The sequence below is a fragment of the Hippichthys cyanospilos genome, chromosome 13 (assembly GCF_059441005.1).
Source record: "Hippichthys cyanospilos isolate Australia breed blue-spotted pipefish chromosome 13, RoL_Hcya_1.0, whole genome shotgun sequence".
In the NCBI taxonomy this organism is placed as follows: Eukaryota; Metazoa; Chordata; class Actinopteri; order Syngnathiformes; family Syngnathidae; genus Hippichthys; species Hippichthys cyanospilos.
This window is the reverse complement of record NC_142381.1, coordinates 17176751-17192471: the sequence shown is the minus strand read 5'-3', so window position 1 is coordinate 17192471 and position 15721 is coordinate 17176751. Positions and strand designations below refer to the sequence as shown.

Sequence of the window (15721 nt, the reverse complement as noted above, 5' to 3'; positions counted from 1 at the left end):
TTATGAGTGACAAGCTCTGTATAAAATAGTAACAAGTTGCCTGCCGGTGTTTTCTATGATATAGCCACATGCCTGGACTGAGAAAAAGGAATAATGCTGCTGCATACATATGGATGTACAGCTAGTAAATGTCTGTGTATGTGTGTGTGTGTGTGTGTGTGTGTGTGTGTATATATATATATATATATATATATATATATATATATATATATATATATATATATATATATATATATATATATATATGTGTCTAAATTTAATGAGGGAATGTAGAAAATTTTGGGTGAATTTGTGATGTGTAAATTTGATATACACAGTATATGTGATTTTATTTATGTATTTATGAGTGGATATGAGTAATGTAGAATGTGTTATTATGTTCACTAAAATATTCTATCAAACAAAGGGAGACAAAAAAGGTGCTATTTAAATATTGATTTAGATTTTGAACTGCTATTTATACTATACATCCATTTTCTATAAATATGTTGGGAGTAAACATGCAGACATGTTCAGTCTGTTAAAGAGAGGATGTTGCTGTTGGCAGACAATTAAAAAAAAAAAAATCATATACCATCTTTTTGCGTAAAGATCTGATGTTATTACCTTGCTCATATTTTGCTGCAGCGGCTTATATACCGGTGCACCTTATGGTACGGAAAATACGGTGTGTGTTTTTATATATCAATTCCAACAAATTTGATTCAAATGATCAGTCATGATCAGGATTTCGCAAAACCTGCTGATGGACTGATTTTTTTTAATCAGATGTGTTGGTTGAAAGGAAACATAAAACACTAGCTGGATTGTGGCTCTTGAGGACAGAACTTGGTCACCCTTGTATTATGGAATAAATTGTTGCTGGATTGACTAGTGAATGGCTGTTAGAAACAAACACAGAATATGAATTTTCCCATCCGACTTATAGCCATTGTAGCATATTGTCATCATGGAAGTAAATATTTACGCACATTGTAGCTGCTTAAAGAGCATTATATTCAACTGTTAATTGATAAATAAAGGCCATATTGTTAGTTTATCAATGCTTTTGTTGCAAATTGTTCAGTGGCATCAGTTCTATCCATACATATGTAGGTTAAATGAAGTCACACCCACAAAAAATTGAAAAATGGTATGGTTGTTCGTAGCCTGTGACGTGATGATGGCACTACGCCAAAGCCATTAACTGGTCTCTAACGCCACCTACTGTTTTAAGGTGAAACACAAGTCTACAAAGAATTTTATATTTGCTGACATAGTTTGACCACCGCTCCATGGAAAGTTGCAAAAATCGCAGAAAAATCAATGTAATAAATGATATTAAAATGCATCTCAAAAATTGTAATCAGAATTGTTTTATATGGTCCAAAATGTGGACAATGATGATTTTAGCCAAGAAAATCTCACACATCCAGCTGCAATCACATAGAAATGTCAGAATCGTTGCATTTTGAAATTTTACATGTTTTACTCATATACTGGAACTTTCAGTTTCCTAGTGTTTTTCCCCATTGCTTCATTTATGATATCATTAGAAAAAAATAATCAAAGGAATTCCCTTCATTTATAACATTGGAAACTGTTGGATTATGAGTTGTTTTTTCTTTTTTTAAAGAATGTTAGTTGCGATGCACATCACTTACAAAATCCGTTTTTATTCAAATTTTTTCCCCCAATTTTTACATTTTGGCTATTGAGAAATTAAGACACATTAAGGAGGGTATTTTTGGGGTAATTAGACGGTCGATCCTTGTCCACACCATCTATATTTGTTAATTAAGCGAAACATTATCACTCACTTGTGGACCTTTTAGTCAGACACGGTCTCATGTCTGAAAATTATGTATATATCATTAGTTAAAATACATAAAATACAGCTTATTCGAGTAATAACAGACTGGTGAGAAGATATAGAGTAATTTATGTGGTGGGCAAATAGAAATTTCTAAGACATCCACACCCAATGGGCCATGCGGAATGTCACTGTATAATACGATTTGACTGCTGAAATCCATATGAAAGAAAGAAACATAAAGAGGGTGAATGGGGAATAGAGGCAGGCACTTTTTGTGCGAGGAGAATGGATAATCTATAGGCATGGATTTACACTCATCTTCTCTTCTGTGGCGCTCACTTGGCACCGAAAACATAAGACTTCATCGGTTATGCTGGTTTTTAGTCTGGTTGGCGCTGGCGCTTCCTTTGTGGGTCTGCCTTGAAAAAAAAAAAAAAAAAAGATTGGTTCACTTATTGATAGCAGCAATTGATTTTAAATCAGATTTTTAAGGATATACTGTTCACTGAGATTTTCTTTTATGTTCTGGAGCATATAACATGGATTCAAGCTACCACTGTTGTGAGCAAGTTCAAAATTCGTATAAGTCTTGATAGATTTGTAAATGAGCTTTGCATGTTGATGACAATGGAATAAAGATTATGCTTGCTTAACTTTTGTGCCGTAGATTAGAGAACAATTTCCATCTCAATCCCTAACCCGTTGCACCGTCAAAAGCTTTTTAACTTCCAAGCCTTGAACGGTCAGGTCTTTTCATGCACTTACATGTCTGATGGTAATATTTTTATCAAAATATGACTGTCACAAATGTGTGTTGTTTTTTTGTTGTTGTTGTTTGTTTCCTGTGACGGTTTCCAGGAAGAGTGCTGGTGGGAGGGGTTTCCCGCGTCGCACCTGATGGCAACTGTAATCAGCATGGGTATTTAGAAGCGGGAGAAACAGCAGGAGTGTTTCGGCTTGTTCTTTGCGTGTCATAATTGCTGGAGCATTTTGATGCGTTCTTGCTTGTTCCTTGCCAGTACTTTTTGTCAAACTTTTGACTCACACGTACTTCTGTTATTTTTTGTTCTACTTTGCCTTGCTTGTTTTGCATCCTCTAATTCAGTGCTTCTCAATTATATTTTGCAAAGCGCCCCCTCCCCCAGAAAGAGAAAACCTGTTGCGCCCTCCCACTTTCCGCGCCGACTATAAACAAGAGATCTATAAAAATTGTAGAAGTATACCCAAAACTGTACTTTTTAATATTAACAAAAAATAAAAAGGAATATAATTCAACATTTTTTTTTTACTTTTTACAACATTTATACAGGTTACAGGTTTGTCTAAAATGGGAAAAAGAGAAAACTATTTGCACCCCTCACTCCGACTCTAAATATGATTATTATCTATAAAAGTTAAGTATACCTCAATCTATCCTTTTTAACATTGAAAAAAAGTAGGTTACAGGTTAGTCTAAAATTGAAAAAAAGGTGCATCACAGTGCCTGAAATACCTTTTTTTTTTTTTAAACTGCAATTACACTAGCAAAAACAAAGCACTTTCCCTGGGGTCACCGCACCCCCCCCAGGGGGGCCACCCCACTATGAGAAAGACAGCTCTAATGGCATGGAATTGAACAAAATGGAAATCAATTCTTGAATTTCTGTGAAGTAAATTAGACACAAAATGTTTAAAAGTTGAAGACAACTTGCATGTTTGGTGTTAAAGCCAGAAAATCAGCACTCCACGGGCCACATAAAGTGATGTGGTGGGCCAGATCTGGCCCCCAGGCCTTGAGTTTGACACCAGTGCTTTACTGGTTTTACGATAGTGATATAACCTATTATATGCAAGTTAATCCTATTCCATGTCATTCAAATCTTTGCAATCATGATTGCATCTCTTGTATTACTGGTCACATTTTTCTTTGAGATAAAATGTTGAGTTGCTGCGTTGTCTCTCCATATCTTAATTACTGGAAATGTGCTACTGCATAAAATGCCAACATTGCATCAATAAGGGGCCAGAGGCATACATTTGTCAAGCTGTGAATTCTGCTACCTGTCATTTACTCAAGCGATTAGTCCACACATGCTTCTTCTGTGATGTCAGCGGGGATTGGTTCCAGCAATCCCGTATAGGATCAACGGGATGGAAAGTAGATGGATGGATGAATTTTATGTCAAAATGTCAAGGTTCTTCATGTTTTATAAATTGCTGTTATACATGCATACATTTGCTAGGAGTGAAAACCTAAATTATGTATATTTTGGTCATGGGTCTTGGACTTTTTGTCGTTCATGTTGTGAATGACAAGATCTGTTGTAACTAAATATTTTAAAGTGTGCCAAATTAGTTTCTAGTTCAAGTTTCTGGTGTTGAGCCTGTCTCACTCACCAGTGCTCTTGTTTGCCTTTGTATCTCCATCCTAGACGAATATTTTTTGACAGGGACACATATATTCAAATCAATGTGCGTTCACCTGACGCATCGGTTTCTTACGTCAAAATATTAGTCATTGTCCTATTCATGTAAACTTTACCACTTAAGATTTTTGACAACTTTGTCCGCCATGTTTGTTTTGATCTTGCAGGTCACGTCTCGTTTTTATCCAAGATTTGTCTGCAGGATCTTGTTAGTGGATAAAATACCACCTAAAAAGAGCTACCTTTAGTCCGAAACCAATGTCAACTGGGAAAAGGATTTAGTATTCAAGTCAAATAATAGAAAATCAAATAATACTTGAGCCAGAAAGTGAATAAACAAAATCGAAACACTCCGTAAGCTTGAGAAGAGGAACAAAACAGAAACCTTGAAACCAAACAAAACAAATATTCTAAGTAAAAATGAGTTTTCTACCACTAAATCATATCAGTGGTAGCATTTTAAGAAGATAACAAAAGCTACATGTAAATGAATTCTATTACAGTATTTTAATAAATTTTACTTTGACATTTGTTCACATCAATTGTTGACTTTTGCCAACTTTTGCTCACATCTTGGAAATGCAGTTTGAACCTTAGTCTTACTTTGTCCTTTTTACTAAACAATTTGGGGACTCCAAACATTCCTGTTGGGACCCATAGCTTTTTAGTATTGCGAGTCCCAGACCCCACAATTTCCAGAACGAAAATGAGTATTGCTCACTCATTGAAATAACATTGATGAAATTCCAAACTTTTACATTAACGCCTTCAAATGACTCACAATGACGTTGGATTTTTTTTTTTTTCACTGAATATCTCAGCAGCTGCAAAAGGGTCATTCAAAGTGCAACCAGTAAGACGGCAAGTGCAAGGACATTAATCAGAGAGGACAATTGGACCTGCTGTAATCTCTTTGTTCAAGAGATAGACAGCAGTACGCACAGTGACCCAACAGCGAGAGGAGATTGCTGATTAGCCGCTGTGTGCTTGTGTGTATGTGTGAAAGTGTGTGTGTGTGTTTTTTTTTTCCTGTAACATGTTTTATATTGAAATTTAAGTTTAGTTCAACAGGTTATAATTGCCGTAGCCTTCAGTGGAACTGCCACTGCTGCGGCTACATTGGTCCTCATGATTTAGGACACCTACAGTACCTCTACTGTACATATGAACGTCTCCTCTAATGAAAAAATTCAGGTTACGAAACGCCTCCGAAAAAAATATTGTCTCTTGTTACGAAGGAAAATTCAGGATACAAAAGGCAAAAATTCTTGGTCTGTAATATTGAGACATTGCTCCTGTGTACTTGTAAATGATGCCTACATCAATTGTAAAATATAAAAGTACAGTTTAGTTTAGAAGCATTTTTGGGGCTTGGAATGATTAGGCTAATTATGTGAAAAGTGTCTTTACTTATGAAAAATTCCCATTAGAAAATTAATTCCGGATCAACTTAATTTTGTAAGTAGAAATACCGCTATATTCTGAAAATAGTTGAGGCTTTTTTTTCCAGGATAGAAAATATCACTGTTTGTTTTTTTGAAAATCTATCTCTGTTCCAAACCCCCTGTACTATATTTTTGTGCATCAGTTTATAAGGCACAGTCAGAATGAACAGTTCTATTTCTGGATGTTTCTATTTATGGGTACAGACCAATGGAATAGGAGCAATGATATTTTCAAACTTAAAAAAATTCAAAAATATGTTAAATAATGTTACTTGTCTTTAAATGGTTGTTAATGAGAATTTTCCCATATTTCTGAGGCAAAATGGCTAAAAAATGCTTGTCGCCTAGTTATATGGGTTTACTAACCCCTGGGGAAAATGTTGACCCAACTCTGGCTTTTTGATGTTTTTGATGTGTGACATCAAAAGAAAAGCAAACAAAAAAAGGAAAAAAAGGAGGCTAAAATCTTGCATAGATTGTCACAACGTGACGACTTTGAATACCCCACGCTACCGTCCCTTCTAAAAGCATTGCAAACGGGAGGTGGAGAGTTACACCCTCTAGGTGTCCAATTTAGCCCATGTTGGGCTAATTTACTGCCATTCAAAATTGGAAATATTGTCAATATTGAACATTGAAAACCCGGTTTTATCATGCATTTCACACGATTTTTACATGAATCATTTCAACTGCAAATCGCAAATGGGGCACAATAGAAAGTTTTGTGTTGACACCCCAAAACCAACTGGGGGTGCTGGCAGCCAACTTATTACATTTGCAAGCCTTTCAATTACTTCGATGATTGGCTTAGCCTGCACTCACATTTTGCAAATGTCTTCAAAAGTCATAATACTCTCATAATGACATAATAACTATTCCTATTTTAATGTCATACATGTATAAACAAACAGCGTAGTTTTTGCTATTTTCATTTTTACAATTTTTGTACATAAAGATACGTAAGTACAGTGGGCCCTTCGGTTTATGAGATTGATCCGTTCCACGGTTGGGATGGTAACACAAATTCGCCGTAGGGCGGGCAATCCAAACCTATGTTAATTAGCTAATGCGTGTAGAACCCCAGGTAAAAACATTAAAATTGTACACACGTTAATTTGTATCAAATTAGTACAGTAAGTGATACTTATATATAATATACATGCATGCAATTAAATAACATCATAAATATATATAATATACATGCATAAAATTAAACAACATCATAAATAAAAAAAATATAAAGCATTTATTTACATTTAAGTGAACTGACGAGCTTGTTATAGCCATATTCACTAGTGAGGGTAGCCTAGTCAAGGCTAGGCTAGCTTAGCCTTCTTCATATTTCTTGATGGTCTGCAGCTTCGTTTCCATATGAATCATCTGCTTATTTATTTCTTTAACATCACTAGCAATCTTGGGACCCATGACTAACCAATTCAAGTTTGAATTAAGCACTAAAATGCAAAATAAATACCATATTGAAAGCACACTCAAACGAGATCAAGTCTTTGGGCAGCCAACTTTGTGACCCCGTCCGCCAACCAATAGCAGACCAGCATCTTCGTGAACCCCGTGACGCTGACCAATAGTAGACCAGTATCTTAGGGAGTCGTGACACTGACCAATAGCAGACCAGCATTGTAGTGACGCAAGCAGTGACGCAAGCAATGATGCGTGTAGTGATGTATAAGCGCGTTGCCCCGAGTAGATACGCGTGCACACTGACTGCTATGTTTGAGGTGTCGTAAGGCAAAAAAATGACATGGAGAGGAGACCAAAAAAATGTTGCGGTCCACTTCGTAAGGTTAAAAAATGTAAAGCAGGGATGTCGTAAACCGAGGGTCCACTGTATCTGGATTTGAATGAACTTTGAAGCTACAATTGTCATGGTATCATGGTGTCACTACTTTCAATTTATCCAGCAACTCGTTTGCCAAAAATTGCACTAATGACAATGGGTGTCTGTATGAAACTGAACAAAATAACGACATGTGACCTTTTGCAGAAAAAATCTTTTTATCACAATCTATCAAACAATTGGGTTGTTTTGTCATTAATTTTCTCATAATTTCAAAAGAAAATGTACCTGTAAAAGTAAATGTTCCTCTTATGGCATTAACTCATTCAATGCCAGGGATGTATTTTTACGTTTTGTTTTTGAGAGCGAGTCGGGGTATTCAATCCCACATACAATGTCCTTCGTTTACTTAAGTATGAATTTAATGCTTAAGTATCTGGGATTTAATGTCCAGACTCTTAAAAAAAACGTGAAAGTACGTCCCTGGCATTGAATGAGGTAATTTAGACTAGTTGATACCTACTGAAAAACTGCGGAACTGACTGCATACTTGTATTATTATTCAAACATAAACAACTCACGTACGTTTGAAATACTGTTTAATTGACAGTATAAATAAAAAGCCATGCAATTTTACACAATCCCTATTTTAAATTCCTGACTGTGTGACCAACTAAAGTTCAAGGAGTGATCCACTAAGCTTTTTCTCCATAGTAGGAAAGCAACCTTTAATTAGGCAGGAGAGAATCAATATGAATTCATAATTAATCAGCCCTTAATACAGCGATCCATTTCCCCGTGTCTGGCCTTGTGTGCAAGGTGCAGCAATCGAAGCAAATAAAGTGGACGTTTTTTGTCCTCCTGGTGTTTTCACAGGCCATGCTGAGTTTATCTCACCGGAGAAGTTCCTTTATTTGTGGCTGTATGCGGAACCTCTTAGCCTTAGTTGCAGTATTATGTCCAATCTTTACATCAAAACCTTTCACAGGCAGTAGGGAGCTGAAACTTTACCCAGATGTCAAATTTCAACATGGCACACCCATCTGCCATCATCCTTTGACTATAACACTGTGAGAAAGATGTGGAAGAAAATGACCCAAAAATGGTCAAACTGACACACAGAGACGAACAAGCATTCACGTACCCAATCACACTCAAGGACAATTCACCTCTAATTTCAAAATTGCAAGTAATCAAAATTTTCAACAACTTATATATATATATATATATATATATATATATATATATATATATATATATATATATATATATATATATATATATATATATATATATATATATATATATATATATATATATATATACTGTATATTATGCAGTGCTAAGGTTGTTATTGCTATATTTAGCCCTAATTAATTTCTAAACAGCCGCTTTGGTGAAAATTGAAGGTGTGTACCGCAAAAAGTATCAATTTTGTTTCAGAGTTATTTGCATAAGTTATTAAATGAGAAAATTGAGTTGGGTGGTTCTTTTGACCTTGGGTAACTTTAAAAATTAATTTTCAAGCGAAGACAGTTTATTAAGTATGAAATGAGACAACACTTTTTGAACTTCGAGAAAACAAAGTCATTTAACAGACGGCAATTATTCGTGTTTTAATGTATGGAACACACTTGGCTCAAAATAAAATATGTTTCCAAATTCAAAATAATATCTAATTAATTTGTTTTAAAACAAAGTGTTCTGCACAGATTAAGTTGTTTAATGAGTAGAATTGGACAGTAGAGGGAAAAAAAAGTCATTTATTTTTAATTATCTTAAAGTGGTACAATTTAACCCTTGTGCAGTATTTTGAACATTTTTGGGTGATTTTCTTCCACATAATTCCGGCAGTATTTTAGCCAAGGGATGGCAGACTTCTGGTATTGTGATAACTAAGTGGTCGTGTGTCAGGGTTATCTTTAAGAGTAGACCAAGACAAGCCCTGCTGCTAAACAGCAAAGTAGTAACTCAGACCATCCAAGATTGACTTTTCTCCGCCTAGGCAAAGGGAAAAAAGCTTGGCGTACATACTCATGCGTTGCCAACAGCATTTTTCGTCACTCAAGCGTCCCCGCCTGCTTTTTATTCATTCAGCAAAGCATCGCACATTTCAAGACATAACAAAAAGAGCCAGTCGGGCGCCACCAACAGCTGGGCCAAGGTCCCAGCTCACACTTTCCTGCGTCAACAGGTTTATCTAAGGACTGGGGCGAGATGAACTGCATAGAGATGGACCGCATAGATAGGATAGCAATGCACACTATTCTAGACAAGAAATAAGCACACAATGATAACAACCTATTACATGATTCCCTTCACATCGTGCCATGTTGAACCTTTGAATTGTTGCTGCCCTCTGGGTGAAATTTCAACTCCCTGGTGTCTTCTTTCAATGCTTTCCCTTTGATGTAAAATGCAGTGACCACAAACTAAATTTAAGTAAACTTACATGCTCCAAATTATCCAAAGATAAATTCTATTGGTCCTCCATAAATGATGCCTAGATTACTAGAAATGTAAAATAAAAATGTACACATAAAATGACCTAAAAAGGTCTCTGCACTCACCACCAACACACTAGCGCCATATCAAGGCAAACAAATGAGCTGCGTTCACAACCGCTTTAATTAATATGATTCTTTTAAAGGGTAAAAGAAGTGTTTTTTATTGTTCTTTACATGATGTACTTTGAATTACATGATTATTATGAAATAATGTAATTCCAATTTATATGTCACGTTCTGTCTGGGTTTTTTTCTGTTGTGGGATTAGTTTGTGGAGTTTTGGGTTATTTCGCCTTTCTGTTCATGATTATGATTCCCTTGCATCTGCTCTTCCTCTCTGTTTCATTAGTTTTACCTCATCTACCTGCTGTCCGCATGTCCCTGCTCCTTGCGTGCTCGCCAATCCGGTTCTCCTGCCTCTTGTTCCCATCCAGCTGTAATGTGTTTTCCCTAATTAGTCTATGTGTATTTTAGCTCCTGTTTAGTTGAAGCAGTTGTCGGATCATTGCACACTTTACTTCACTGACGTCGTCCTTCGTGTTCCCATGCCGCTGTGTAACCCCCTCATCGTCCTCCTCGTCTCTTTTTCTCCCCAGTCATCCGCAGTTCCCGTGAGTTAAGTTTTGTTTTTCTTTCCTTTGCTACTTCGTCCAGTTTTTGTCTATTGCTGTTCCTGCTTTATTTTACCATTAAACAATACATTTTTTGAGCACATTTAAGGCCATTTTTAAGGCCAATTTTTCTCGTCACCATGCACCCGTCCCAACACCCAAATCCCGAGTCACTCCATCCGGTAGCGGTCCCCATGTCACCTCGTACTTCGTCTTCCTCACCCAGTCTCCAGTCATACCCTCCAGCCTCCTGCAGTCGCCCTCTCAGCCGCTGCCGACGCCCTCCGAGCCACCGGCCGAGCTGCTGCCCTCACCCACCAAGCCACCAGCTGAGTCGCTGCAGCCGCTCTCCGAGTCCCACGTCGAGTTGCTGCTGCCGCAGCAGTCTGCTCCAAGTTTCCAGGATTGTTATAGTTTATTAATAGTATTCATTTAAAGGGTTTAGGAACATTTTTGGGGGTGCTTAGAAGAAATTATGCTATTTACATGTAAAAAGTGGCTCAACTTAAGAAAAATAATCATATTACAAATGTTTTTTTTTTTGTTTTTTTTTACATTTTACACCCTGTACATGACATGATATGACTTATCTCACAATCAAATTAATGTTGTTCAAACACAGATGTGTGGCAAAAACTGGTCTGATTTTAAATGATCTGGGTGAAATTTCAGCTCCCTCGTGTCTTTCATTGCTTTCCCTTTGATGTGAAATGCCTTTTGGATAAAATTCTGCATAAGGGTTAAAAGATCAAAAGTTATGAAAAGGAAACGATGGTAAAGGAATACATAGCTCGAAAATGCAAGCTTGAAATGTTTTCTTTTACTTTTATCGACTTTACTTACTAAATTCACAAAGGTAAAACCTTACCACCATTTGAACTCCAGTCTTACTGATGCTTTCCCAGTTTGACAGCTTTAGAATTGTTCCTCCTCTGTGTCAGCCCCCTCAGGACGCCCACCTCCTACTTTGAAACTTCACAAAATCCCTTCAGTCCGATTTGTTCAGTCTCGTCCCCGTTAGTCAAAAGATAAAGGCTTGAAGAATGTCAATTTTTGCAAAATCTGATTTTCAAGTCTGTTTTTTCTCCACACTGACATCTCGTCATTAACTATACATTCAAATTAAAATGATAAATATTGCAACAAATGCGCGGTTAGTGTGTCATATTTTTCCCTGCCGCATTAATAAAACATATTTGAAGTCGAAAATCCTCTTAATGAGAAGCGTTGTAAAATTGTTACTTTCGGAATTTGTTTGATGTTTTTAACAACGGGCTACAATTTAGAAAATCTTTGGGAACACATTTACAAAAAAAAAAAAGAAAAAAAACCTACGTTTACAATGCTTTTTCGCAGTAGGGCAAGAGTGATAGGGGCCAAAAAACAAAATCACGTTTTTCTTCAATCATTTTACCAATTATATCCATTTCAATGGAAATTTTGGGTAACTTTTAAATTTGATTTTTTTTGTATTCGACAAGATTCAAGGAAGATTGACGCACAAAAGCCGAATTTTGACTGACTTGACGCGCAACAAATATATACCACGGATATGAAGAAAATAAGAATATATAAGAATTTTCAAAGATGAGATTTATTCTGTTTTGTTATTGTTTTTACATTGTCCCTAAACTGTTAGTGTATCCAAAAAAACAGTAACATAGAAAATACCAGAATTTGACCGTAAAATTAAGGGTGCATTCTATACACAGGTGCGTCCTACAGTATATTTGACAAATTATGGTACTTTAAAGAATCCTGTGGAAAATGTTCAGACAAAAATAATAAATTTTACTTAAATTTAACTTGTGCGTACTTAGTTTATACGGATCATTTATTTATTTTGCAATTTTTTCAGTAAGAATTTCACATTTTGTCGAATAAATTCTGAAAATGTGGACCCCTGTAGGGTCGTTTAAAGTGTTGGTCTTGTGATTTTCATAAGGCAGTGATATCACTTCCAGTCGATAGCAAGTGAAAAAAAAACAGTGTTTTGAAAAGTAGCAATTGAACGTGACCATTTTTTTTTAAATCATCACATTAACTCATTCAATCCCAAAGACGTAATTTTACTTTTTTAAGAGTTCAGGCATTCAATGCCAGGTACTGAAAGAGTTAAATTGAATAGAATATAATCCCATTCATTTCATGGTACACAGGTACACAACAATATTTAGGCATATTAATAATGTGAATAATAAATAATATATAAATAAAGAATAAATATAAAAAGTTAAGTTCCCAAAATTAGAAGTGTTATTTTTGAGTTTGAACTGATATTTTACTTGCCACCATGGGGCACTCTCCACGAGAAAATTCAACAAGGGATGTTACTGTTGTGTTGGTGCAGTATTTTTACAATCCGAGTGTGTCTGTGTTATGTTGAAAATATGTTTAGTGATGCATTTATTTCTATGCATAGAGGCAAGATGTTGTTGTAAGTCCTTTTGGAAACATTCTGCGTAAATATATGAACGTTTTCTGTTAAGCTTTTATTGGTGCAGCTTTTAGTATGGTGCTGCTCATAGTCCGAAAAATACGCTATAGGAGTATCCAATATTCACAAATTAACTCATTCACTGCCATTGATGATCATCAACGTCAATTAATTTTTTAAGGTTCATTTTACCTGTATAATCAAAACTGTATATTCAAAAAATCAATTTTAACTGCACTGGTATGAATAAGATTTTTTTTCCTTGTGTTTCATCCTCTAATTTGTACATATTTTAACTGATTCAAATAATTCTACATTTAAAACTTCATACATATATATATATATATATATATATATATATATATATATATATATATATATATATATATATATATAAAATTATTTGACATTCAATATTGTTCCACATCATTCAGTATTATTCCTAAACATTTCTGTCAGCTTTTCAGCTTTCACGCACAATTTCTTCAGATGTTGCATTTTCTAAACTATCAATATTACCACAAAAATGGGTTTACAATTTAAATTAAAATAGGTAGCGAAAAATTCCCGTCAAGGAGGAATTATTACAATCCTCGGGTGGCCTTGTTTACCTCAAGTAACTGTCAGTGTGACAAATTTTAGCTGTGTGTGAATTTGTTTCATGTTTTTATGAATACAAAACAGATTCAAGTTTGTGAAATGAAGAACTCGTTTGTACAAAAGATGGCGAGGTTTTGGTTCCACAGGACGCTAAGTGAAGTGTGTGATAGGGTGTTCTTGCGCTCTCCAATTGCTTCCTGCCAAGCTGGCGCCAGCGCATCAATAAACATGTTAAAACACGTACACAAACATTTGATGACGGAATTTGAGTCGGGGACAGGGACAATGCGTGTTGGATCAGGTGGCGCTGTATTTGAGCTCAAGCTATTTGTGTGTGTGTGCGTGTGCCTTTGGTTTTTGTTACATGGTGGGGACCAAATTTCGGGTATTAAGGTGTTAGGGGGACCTCTTGGACCATTTTGGGGGTCAAGTAGTTTTAGAGTGAAGATTTGAATTGGATTTTCTTTTAGAATAACTTACAACCCTGTATATCATTTTAACAGGAATAACTAAGAGTAGAATTAGAACATATCTCAATAACACACAAACAGAAAATAGATGAAAAGAAATTATATACACACCCACACATACATACACACACACACAAAATATATACAAATATATATATATATATATATATATATATATATATATATATATATATATATATATATATATATATATATATATGTATATATGTATATATGTATATATATATATATATATATATATATATATATATACACAAAAAATATCTCTATCTATCTATCTATCTATCTATCTATCTATCTATCTATCTATCTATCTATCTATCTAAAAGCATTAAAATCATAGGAAATATTTTACCTCCACTTCAAAGAGACTGTAGCGATAAAGATAAACGATTAGGTGGATCTATTTAGGATTTAAACTCCCGACACAAACAATTTGAAACATTTCTTTTGAGGAGTCTTTAGGATTTCTGCTATTGATGTCACAACGTGGTGCATAATTGTGTCCTAGACCAGTCGTTCTCAACCTGTTTTCAGTGATGTACTCCCTGTGAAATATCTTTGCAGCCAAGTACCCCTTAATCGGTGCAAAGCGTTTTTGGGTAAAAAAAAACAAAAAAAAAAAACAACAACAACAAAAAACATATATATGTGGATGGATGGATGGATGGATGGATGGATGGATGGATGGATGGATGGATGGATGGATGGATAGATAGATAGATAGATAGATAGATAGATAGATAGATAGATAGATAGATAGATAGATAGATAGATAGATAGATAGATAGATAGATAGATAGATAGATAGATAGATAGATAGATAGATAGATAGATAGATAGATAGATAGATAGATAGATAAAACCATCATCATCCTTATCATCATCAGCACAACAGTATATGTATAATGAGTTCTTGCTACAGTGAAAATTTAGATTGACACATCAGTCCTGGCCACATCTCACTCTTGCCTCAGTAGTTTCTCATGCCCGCACAGGATAAGTAGTCTCGATAATAGATGAATGGGTGGATTGATCTTCAAGCATGCGTCGAAAATGACACTTTAGGTTTCCACTCCACTGAAAATAAAATGTCATTATTCCCGTTCAGTTTCTCAAGCGTTTCACATTAGAATGGTACTCCACTGATGCTTTCTAGTTGCTATGGTATCTATAGAGAAGTGATGCTAGGGGTTCAATTTTCATAGACATTGCACATGCATCAGGGTATAAAAACTGCTGCAATTTTATTTGGTATCAGGTGCAAGCCACATTTTACACTGCCATAAAGGCAAAGAGGAGGAACTACTTCCATTGGCTAAGAAGTACGTCTCTACGTCGAACATATAATCGACATTAAATGGGAACATATGTAATATTCTCGGATTGATTTATCACAGCTAGTGTATGTCATGTGCGTAATAAGTATTCTCTGATTGGTTTATGGCTGATATTGTACATACTGCTCATATTACGTATTATTCTGTGATTGGTTAATCACTGCTAGCATACATAGTATGCCTGTTCCTTCCTTTATATCAAACATACAGTCGACATTAAATAGGAACGCAGGTAATACTTTCTGAATGTTTCATCGCTCCCAGCGTAAGTATCGTACGTATTATGTAATAT

General features: G+C 35.4%; 1 long non-coding RNA gene across 1 annotated transcript in view; it reads right to left on the bottom strand.

Annotated features, from left to right (window-relative positions):
• Nucleotides 1–1913: 1913 nt before the first annotated feature.
• The window catches only part of LOC148414071 (uncharacterized), a 46370-nt gene continuing 32562 nt past the window's right edge, over nt 1914–15721 (bottom strand). Inside the window, exon 3 of the long non-coding RNA XR_015867658.1 lies at nt 1914–2214. This is a non-coding gene — a long non-coding RNA (uncharacterized LOC148414071). The remainder of the gene's footprint in view (nt 2215–15721) is intronic.